General features: G+C 45.7%; 3 non-coding genes across 3 annotated transcripts; 1 reads left to right on the top strand and 2 right to left on the bottom strand.

Annotated features, from left to right (window-relative positions):
* Nucleotides 1-738: 738 nt before the first annotated feature.
* Nucleotides 739-810, bottom strand: TRNAP-AGG (transfer RNA proline (anticodon AGG)). The gene has a single exon. It is a non-coding gene; the product is annotated as a tRNA-Pro (tRNA).
* A 343-nt stretch (nt 811-1,153) lies between these two features.
* Nucleotides 1,154-1,226, bottom strand: TRNAT-UGU (transfer RNA threonine (anticodon UGU)). Its single transcript has one exon. It is a non-coding gene; the product is annotated as a tRNA-Thr (tRNA).
* A 7,066-nt stretch (nt 1,227-8,292) lies between these two features.
* On the top strand, nt 8,293-8,374 carry TRNAL-UAG (transfer RNA leucine (anticodon UAG)). Its single transcript has one exon. It is a non-coding gene; the product is annotated as a tRNA-Leu (tRNA).
* Nucleotides 8,375-10,271: the final 1,897 nt, after the last annotated feature.

Raw genomic sequence — 10,271 nt, 5'->3', positions numbered from 1 at the left:
TTTTTAAATTTAGCGTTTTAAAATTGCCTTTGGAGTTTTACATCCCCTCATCACTCTATTGCTCCACTAGAAGGAACAGAATTCATTGCCGACCTCATAGGGATGTTGATTTAAAAAAAAGAAGCAGAGAGAGAGTAAGGAGGAGGGAGAGAGAGAGAAAGAGAAAAAAGAAAAGAAAGACAACACTATGTGATAACTAGTAAAAACTCTTCAAGGATAACGCATCACACAGTTATGAAATGGTGATACTGTTAGTGTGTATCAGCTCCCAGTTCCTTCTGATAACTAGTAAAAACTCTTCAAGGATAACGCATCACACAGTTATGAAATGGTGATACTGTTAGTGTGTATCAGCTCCCAGTTCCTTCTGAGGAAAGAAAACAGCTCCTTATATTTACCACTATTTAAAGTTTCCAAGCAATTTCCTATACGCTGTTTTATTTGACTGAATGGGATCCCTGGATGTGGCAGGTGAAGGGAACATGTTACCATCTTCATTTCACAACAGATGCGCCGAGAGGACAAGAGAACTGGCTGCTCTCCCACCTGCCTGGCCCGCCCCGGGGAGTGGGGAAAGACTTGGTCAGCAAGAATTCAAAGATAACTTCCTTAGGGCTGTCTCTACTTTGCTATTTCACATCTTTAATGAGGCTTTCCTTGCAACTTTTCAAAGCAGAGTACAGAAAACAAAACGCAGTGAACAGAAATATTGTAAACAAGTTCTTAGAAGCAAAGAGCGGGCTCGTCCGGGATTTGAACCCGGGACCTCTCGCACCCTAAGCGAGAATCATACCCCTAGACCAACGAGCCACGCTTCCAGTTGTTTTTAATTTTGCCTCAAGGCTCACCCACGTCACTAGGCGTTTCCTGAAAAACTGTGTATCCGAGTGCCTTCTATTGGCAGGAATGCGTGTGCTTGTTTGCCCAACAAGCGTAAGCCTCACGCCGCAAGAGTCATTTATCAGCTGCTATGGTTGATCCAGACCCGGAGAGTAGCAGAGAAAGTCTATCTGCGTTACCTGAACGGCTTCTTCGGTGGTATGGAGGATAAGGGAGATCTGTCGAGCACAGCGGAGTTGGCACGCTCGTCTGGCCACGCCCGTCTATATCGTGAGGCGTCTGGAAGGAGGAAAAAAAAAAAAAAAGGCGTGAAAGGCCCCAGCGAGATTTGAACTCGCGACCCCTGGTTTACAAGACCAGTGCTCTAACCCCTGAGCTATGGAGCCCTCGCTTATAAGATGTTGCTCTACTTCTCACCTTACAGATCCGTACAGTAAACCCAGCATCCCGAATTATTAAACAGAATTTTGACACGAGCAAAAATCCTGGATGCTCTCCTACAAAATTGAAACCGTTTCAGATCCTGTCAACCCTTCCAAAAGACTGCGTTTTGAGCAGACCCACTACCAAACTGTCTTCTCGTCCCTCATCTTGATGCTCTGCTGAGACATGGCCTCTGGTGCCCAGAAAGGGTGCAGATATAAGAATTCCAGATATTTGGGTACAACAGGAGACCCTCTTGAGAAATGAGGCGCATATAAAGGGTGTCTGATGGGCAGGGAGATTACAGTGCACTCCTTTCCCTTAATACGGTGGTAAACTCTGGGGAAGAAGGTGAGAAGAGATTTACCACGGTTTTGTTCTTGCTGAATCCAGAGCCCCAAAGCCTTAAGTTCGCTTTTTTGGAGTTAATGCGTCTCTCTCAAAGGTCCAGGGGTGGGAGCAAGCAGGGAAAACGGGTGGTGGAGAGGAAGAGTTTAATCCTTCCTTAAGGATATATACAGATTTACAGACGTCTTTGGTGTGATGATAACACAATTTTTTTAAAGCGTTGTGTTTTCACTTTTTAGAAACCTTGTTTATATAAGCTAGTAAGCAGGAACTAACAATTTATTTAACTAAGAATAATCTTGTACCTATTTCTTACTGCAAATACAGCCATAGATGAGAACATTGGGAAAAAACACTGATTCACCCAACCCCAAGAAGTGAGCCAATTCTGCTTAGACCCTCTGACCACAGGCCTGCTCTTGTACCCACTATTTTTTTAATGTTTTCATTTGTCCAAGATCATAAAGTCTGTAAAATAATCTGTAAGCTTATGACTCAAGTCCTTTCATTTTCATTGTGTGACTGTAAAAACATGGTGCCACTGACTTTACAAATTATTAAAGAGAAATCTCTGTTTAGATAGATAAAGTAAAAAAATTATGGCAAATATTCTTGTTTCAGGGATGAGTAATGGAGACGCCTCACAATGTTGTGCTAAGATGAGATGAACATGTACAACCGTCCATGGCAAAGAAGGTAGTAGGATCTCCTGTAGCTTGACAAGAGCGGCTCCTTCCAATACTCCCATGGTGTTCAACCTTCAGTCATTCTACCCCAGACAGTCTCCTTCATGCCTCCAATAGAACTACAAGACTGTGTTAACTGACTGCTCTGCCTCCAAGAGTCAGCAATCCGGTCTCTGTACCCCATTTGCCTACACAAGGCATTTCAGTGGAAGAAACCTACAATGTGATCAGCATGGCAATCTCTTTGGACCGAAAGACAGGCATCAGAATTCTTAAGGAAATGGCAGGGTGCCTGACTTTTTTTTCTGGACAGAAAAATCAAATCAAAACAACTTTGAATCCTAGGTGATGTGTTATGTTGTTGTGTGTAGACACTGAGTATGTAGTGTCGTGGTTAGAAAACACCTGGGTTGGTTCTTTAACCTTGCAGAGTGAAGTGTCCTTGTTTTGGAAATGAGGGTTAGTTATTAGCAGCATTGTTGTTATCATCTTTATTATTATTATTGTTTTCAGAGAGTCTGGCCTTAGGCAAATTGATAAACATGCAAAACTATCCCTCCAAAAGCTTTTTCATCCCCTCCTCACTTGCTGTTTCTCTTCCTCTCTTGATTTGTTATTCTCTGGTTGAATTCTTGGCTCCTCTTACCTTTTCCTGGAATCTGTTCCCTCATTCTCATCCTGTCGCAATTCAGCAAGCTCACTTCTATTCCCTATATGGGCTGATTTCTTCTCTTTAACGATAGACTGCTTGTAATGCATCTAAAAGGAATTTAAAACATTCAAAGGAGCATTCCAAGAAGGGGAGCAAGGGCAACAGCCATAGGCCTGATTTTGTCTCTCCTAGACAAATGTTGGCTTCAGGGGTCAGGGTCCTCACTCCTCTAACAGGACATATAAACCTTTGACCAATAGACCCTATCTGCATTCAGCCTATCTCCTACCCCTGAAGGTTGTGCCAGGACCTCCCGTAATCTCTCTCATTCTTCCAGCCACTCACTGCCCATGGCTCACGGGGTTGGCCTGTCTGACTCCTGGAGGTTCCAAGAGCCTTCCCACTAGTTCATTAGACCCAGAGAGCAACATCAAAAGTGGGCAAGTTCCAGAGTGCTCTGATCCAGAGTGCTCTCGTCCATCCTGTTCTTCTCTGGAACAACTTGACCTGTAATAGGAATCTCAGGAGTATTTTTAATTGCTTTTTTGTTCATTTGTCCGCATTTCTTCCATTTTCCCTCAACTTTTTATTTTGTAAAATTTCAATCCTAGTGTGGAAATAAATGAAGGCCAACTAAATGAGAACAGGCAAGGGCTATTTCTTCAGAGGTGGATGTAGCAAAGGAGTCAGCCATCATCGTTTGAGTTCAGAGACTCAAAGGCAGACAGAAGAGTGGGAAAGCTTTAGAGTGAAAAAAGGAGAAGGCTTCGGGTGTGCCCTGATTGGAGGCTGTTGGCCTGGGGTAGCTGTAGGCAGGCTAACCAGGAGCTGGGCACCCCATGTGGTTGGTTAGGGGTGCATATTTGGCTTTCTCTAGTTGGTCCTAAGTTGGAAGGGGGAACAAATATTAGGAAAGCTCGGTTACTAACCAAGTCCCAGCCATCTGGGACTGATTGTTACAGGGGTTATTACTAGAGATGGTGATCTGAGTTCCTGTAAGTCTGACTTGGAGATAGTAGGCTTGCTTCTTGAGCTGGTTACTACAGATAACAGGTTGATTTCCTGAGCTGGTTGCTGCAGGTTGCAGGCCAGAGTTCTATTGTTATTTATGGTCTGGCCATCGTCCATTTGTGTATTCAGCCTTTCACTAGAGAAAAGTTGAAACAACAATACAATAATACCTGCATATCCCTTGGCTAAAATCCCTATTTATTAACATTTGCCACGTTTACTGCTTGTGTTGCCACCTAACCATAGTGTGTGTGTGTGTATTCATTCTTCTAGGTTTATATTGTATGTATTACAAAAGGAGAAGAAGATACTTTCTTTTATTCAACTGCAAGCTCTCAATGAGCAGGGATAATAACATTGTTTGTTTCCCACACCTCCCCAAATCTGACCAAATGGTGAGCACCGATTTATCTCATGGACGTGAAATGGGTTGTGTGCTACCTTGAAGAGCCAAAGGAAGATCCAATTTCCCAATCCCAAAAGGCCTCCTGGCAGATACTCCCCACTAGCCTAACTGCAAGTGCCCAAATCCATTATAAACACTCTTGTGAATTCACTGAGAAGTTGATCAAGATTTGAACACTTGGCACTCTGTGGAATTGGAGTCAGGGGCTGGGAAAGGTAGTAGGGAAATCAAATGAGAAATTCAATTGTGCATCAGATTTGATCTTCTTAAGCCCAAAACAGCCAGACTATTATAATATTTTGTGGGGAATGAGTCGGGGTGGTGAACGAGGATGTTGATACCAGCAGGATGAACAGAAATAAAGAATGTCTCATATCCTTCCCTTTTCCATTCCTACTGGCCGTGACCTAGTTCAGGGTTGCATTTCTTTTCACCCAAAGCTTGCAGAGACAAGCAACCTGGTGAGACTGTTTCATGAAGTCCCTTTTGTCCCACCTCTTCCATAAAGTCCAGTGAACATTGTAAGGACAAATTAAAAATAAGAGGCTTAGTTCTCCCTGTTGAAAATAAGGAAAGAGATTTCCCTCCCACCTTTTTTCTTTGAACATTTATTTTAGAAAACTTGTAAGTATAAGGGCGTCACAGTACTTTGCAATGCTGTGATGATCAATGTGATAAACATATGAGAACATATAAAGCCTAAATATTTAAGTAGGGGCTCCATAAATGCTGAAAGGACTATCGGATACATCCATCAAACGGAATATATTATTTACCAATACTTAATTTTCAACAAGATTATGCAGAAGGGGGCCTCAGGCCAATACTTCGATGGCTCTCTACTGGAGCTAGGGACAGAGCTTTACATGGCAATGTAGTCCAAGTCTTCTGCTGATCCAGAAAGATTCTGGCGGAAACTTTCAAATGTGCTAAATTGAACACAGAACAGTTGACACATAGATTGGAACATAGAGTACTTCTCAAAATTCTCTAACCTGTAGGGAGCTTGTTAAGACTCTGATTCAATAGGCCTGAGATTCTGCATTTCTAATAAGTTACCAGGAAATGTTGATGCTGCTAGTCCCTGGACCGCACTTTGAGTATCAAGGCCTTGAAGTAAATTTCTTGCTTGTATATACATTTTCATCATCTGGGCTATTAACAAGATATGGATAGCAGGAAATTCAAGGTTAAACTCTCCGGTAATATTGCAGAATGCTAAAGCCTAGAATACTAAAATTCTGCACTGAAGACTGAAGAATAGCCGTGTGCCAGACAAACACATTGCATTTACCTGTATCAGGCATTTTCCCAAAGGGATGGTTATCTATTTGCTTCAGATACCGGACAATTAAGTGTGCAGCAAAGTTGGCATTCCACTATGAAACCTGAGACACCTGGCTTGTGGGTGCCTAAGCACTTCTTGTTGGAACCGCGCGGTCCAACATGGGATCCACTTCTTGGGGGGAATAGACCAAGGCTCCTCCTTCCATTGAAGGATCCAGTGAATTTAAGGCAGGCAATGAGTGCTCAGGAAACACCCGGTGATTTCGAATAGGAGAAGCCATGCACACTGGTTAGTTAGTAAAGGAACTTCACTTACTTAGGGACATGAGAGTGTGGTACTCTCTCTCCTGATAACAAAGTGCTTTCAAGTCTGTCTATTTGGGGAACCTGAACCTGCGGTATCCCAGGATCAAGGGAGCTCTTCTGTAGTGACTGGGTTATTTCCCGTTGACTGGCCGCTTTTATTGCCTAATCGAGCACTAAAAAAGATCAAGAAGGGCTCAGGTCACTTCTATCTTATGAGAATCACCATATTTTTTAAAAAGAAGTCAAAACATAGTTACAGAAACTGCGGTTTATTTAAGTGTGTATGTTTACCAAATGATCCCTAACACACAGAGACATAAATGTGACTGTATAATCTCATTTGGAGATCGCCTCAAAACCCTCAGTAGGTGACTTCCCCTGACCTGTCAACAGACCATGAGCCTCTTGTCTGGCTCAGTAGTAGGCATAATAGCTCACTAGATCTTCTGAATGTTTGTTCTCTCCCCTCCATCCCCTCCCCTTTCAAGTGATAAAAAGCCCCAAGCTTCTCTTTCAAACTGATGCTTCCTTATCTCACACAAGGTTGCTGCACGTGATTTCTAGGTTCTCTCCAATTTGAGATTAACATCAGTCTCTCCCCTGCTGTGGACTGTGGCAAAGACTCGGGTGCAGTGCTGAAGGCAGTAAGCTCACACTCGGTTTTTTTCTGAGGATTCTCAAAAAGCTTGAAAATACAAAATGAAATTTCTTAGAAGTCATCCACTTCAGTCCCAGGGGCTGGCGACAGATGTTTGAATCCTTCCGCCTCCAGTGATGTAGGGCATAGCAGCCACACTTTGGACCGTTTCGCTAGACTCGGTGGTGCCCACTGGCCTTCGCTGCCGGCCACCTCCGCGTGCGCCTCGCTCCTGACTCCGGTAGCTTCTGGAGAGAAAGAGAACTTGGTTGAAGCCAACGAGTGGACACCCAGCTCCGCCCGGGGAGCTCAGATTGCACGTGAACTGGGACTAGAGGGAGGAGAGGAGAGGGCGAAAAGGAGAGACCAAGAGGCTCACAACAAGGTGTCGGCGGGGCGTTGGGGGTAAGGGGGACCCGGCCCAGCGGGCGGCCGGGACTGGCGGGGTGGGGTGCCGGTAGGGCGCCCGAGAAGATCCCGCCTCCGGCCTCGGACTCTCTGGGCCCCTCGCTTCGCCGACCCCAGTCTTCTCCTGCCCTTGCTTCCCTGCCTCAGTTCTACGTTCACCCGGTGTTCCCTGAGCCCTGTTTCCAAGCAGCTTTTCTAAAACTAATTCTCTGTTCGTTGCCCCCAGCCCTGGCAGCGACGAAGGGAAAGTAGCGGGACCTTCGCCGCGTGAAGATACAGTGAAGAACAACTTCGTCTCTCTACGCACCCGCACCCGGGCCGCTGAGGCCCCCGGGGCCTGGGGAAAGACCTTGGATGGGCTTGGACAAGGTGGGCAAGAGGGGGTGTGTTTTTTGGCGTGATCGAGGCAGGGAGAAGGAGGGGGCACTTGAAGTTAGAACGCTTTAATTAGACTCCTAGGAGAGTTTCTGGATCCAGGGACCCAGATATGGCCAATCGAAAGGATATAAATACATAACCCAGGGCTATGAGCGCAGTAGAGTTCACTGACAAGCACGAGACCCCCCTTCGGGTGCGGGAGACCGCAGGTACCGCTTCTGAAACTTTTTCCTAGCTTTCCCTCGACTCCTTTCGAAAGAAACGGTACGGAGCTAGCGGCGCCGGGACCCACCCTTTCTGGGCTGGGGGTGCTCTTGGAATGCAACCTCCCTCCGGAGTCCCTTTGGTCCCCATATAGGGTTCAGGGGCTACAGCAGTGCGGTAGTTACTGACCAAGGAGGCTGGCAATTAGACCCTACCTCTCCATTCTGACTGACCCTGGAGGAGGAGGCGACCGAAGAGTTTCCTTGGGACACGGTGGCAGGTTTGCCAGGTCTGTGAAGGAAAGGGCGCTTCCTACTGGATGTGAACTCCGACCCCATTCGCACTGTGAGTGAGATTCACAGCCACAGACCAACCACCCCAGCAAGGAGCTCCTTGTTCAGTCTTCTCTAAGCACCTGCGACAAGTCGCCAGTGGGATTTTTTTTTTTTCTTTCTGCATCTTATTGCCTAGATTAAAGAGAAGGTAGAAGTTTTCCAAGGACGTTCACGCTAATAATCGTTGACTACCTTGTAGCTCACTTCCCAGGCGTGTGAGAATGCGGTGATTCCTCCTCTCCCCGGTTTTGTTCAGATCCCTAAAAATGAATGAAAACGCTACGGGGAACCCCACTAACGGTAAAGCAAATTCAGAATTTTGAGCCAGTGCGCTGGGGTAAACAGAGATGAGAAAAGAGGTGCTTACGTGTGGTAGTGTGGCCGAGCGGTCTAAGGCGCTGGATTTAGGCTCCAGTCTCTTCGGGGGCGTGGGTTCGAATCCCATCACTGCCAACGGTGTGTTTTCGTCCAGCTTCAAATCTGGTGTACCACAGTCCTCTTTAGAAGAAGAGTTCTAAGTCTGTGTGTGTACAGAACATCTGAATTCTTTCCGATCACCGCGTATCACTTCTGAGGTTTCTATTCTATTTGCAAAGCAAACCACCTCAGTTTCCTGCTCCAAGTGCCCCTCATCTCCTGGCACCCTCTGCCCAGGCTTGCTATTTGCACCCGACTTTTCTTATGTCCAAGCATTTGCACAGCTTTTGTGTGCCCGTAACGGGGAATGCTTTCGGTCCTCCTCTTCTAAAACTCACGCTCACACTGAATCATTCTCATGACCTGGTTTAGGCATGATCCAGTCAGGAAGGCTTCCCAGAAACTGCCCCATGGCCATCAGCCCTTACAGGCCCTGTTACCTACTGTGGTACTCATAGATTTGGCCAGGCAGCTCCCTCAAGGAGGTAGAGAATTTCCCTGCAGTGTCATGAAAAATGAATGAGAGAAACAGAGCAGAGAACTAGGACTCTGTTCAAGAACCAGGGTCTCGGATTTTTTCGTGCCACTTTTTGATTCTGCCTTCCTTTTTATGTCTTTCCCCCTCCTCATTCAAAATCTCCTTCCGTGTTCTCCCAGGCCCCCTCCCACTTCACTTTGATGACTCCTCCAGACCACTTCCCTTCCTTTTCACCCACTTCTCACCAAGAAATAGCTTGGTCCCCTGAGGTCTTCACACAAGAGGCCATACTTTTCTCAGAAATTGAGAAATCGGGCTTGCTTTCCCCCAGTGCCTTGTGTGTGTGTGTGTTGGGGGGGGGAACTCTATACTTGTGGTATATCTTTATATTTCTATAAAATTTCCTCTTTGTATAATACCCACATCACTGTCTTTCTTTTCTTCACAGGGCAATCGTTCTGTCTTCTTCAGTGTTTGCTTTTCCTTCTTCCTGAGATTTGATTCTGTGCATTATCCTGAGACTCGTTTAATTTTTATATTTCTTTTCATCTCCCTCTAATGACTCCCAGAAACCTGATCTCTCTAGCTGTACATTTTCAGCTGCCTAGAGAATGTCTCTGTTAGGCCATCATCTTCATTCAAAAAAGAGATAGCCCAAAACCCCTTCCCTCCCCTCTCCCACTCAGCTCCTCCCCAATGAGACCCTTCTCCAGCATTCTCCACATTCACCAATGACACTAGCACGCCCCAGGTTCTCTAGCGCTCCACCTTGGGACGTTTTCATTTGTATTGTTTTACTCCTTTGCCTCTTTTGTCTGTAGCACTCTCACTAGCCCTTAGTTCCAGTCAATTCCATCTCCTAGTTGATGGAAAAATGCTTGCTTCTGTCGCCATTGCCTCATGCCACTCACCACCCCCTTCCCTTTTTCTGCCCACATCACCTCTGCTGCCGCCAAACTGTTCCTGAATCCCATCCTTCCCTCAGTCCCCTTGTCACCCCTCCTCTTATTCCTCTAGATATCCTCTGGCACTCCTCCAGCCACACCCTTCACTCCTGCCACACCTCCTCCCCCACTCTGCTCTGACACTCTTTCTGCCACCCCTCCTGACACACCTGCCACTCTTGATAACTTTTTTTATCACTCCACTACACATACATACCTAAAAGCTCCCTCACTCACTTAATCAATATTTCCGTCAAATTCTAGCTCAAAACTCAACTTTCTTAAGCTCTCTCCAGTCTGTCCTTCCTCTCCATTCTGATGGCGCCTTTTCTTTGTCCTGAATGTGCTCCCATATTGTTTTTAAATGTTTACTAGCAGTATCAATATATCGACACAGCTTTATCTATTTTGTTCCTTCAACTAAACTGTGAATTACTAAAGCATTGTGTGTGTGTGTGTGTGTGTGTGTGTGTGTGTGTGTGTTTAATTAATAGACTATTTTTTTAGAGCA

This window comes from Diceros bicornis, chromosome 5 (genome assembly GCF_020826845.1).
Source record: "Diceros bicornis minor isolate mBicDic1 chromosome 5, mDicBic1.mat.cur, whole genome shotgun sequence".
In the NCBI taxonomy this organism is placed as follows: domain Eukaryota; kingdom Metazoa; phylum Chordata; class Mammalia; order Perissodactyla; family Rhinocerotidae; genus Diceros; species Diceros bicornis.
Note: the sequence above shows the minus strand (reverse complement) of the source record. Positions and strands in the feature narration are given on the sequence as shown.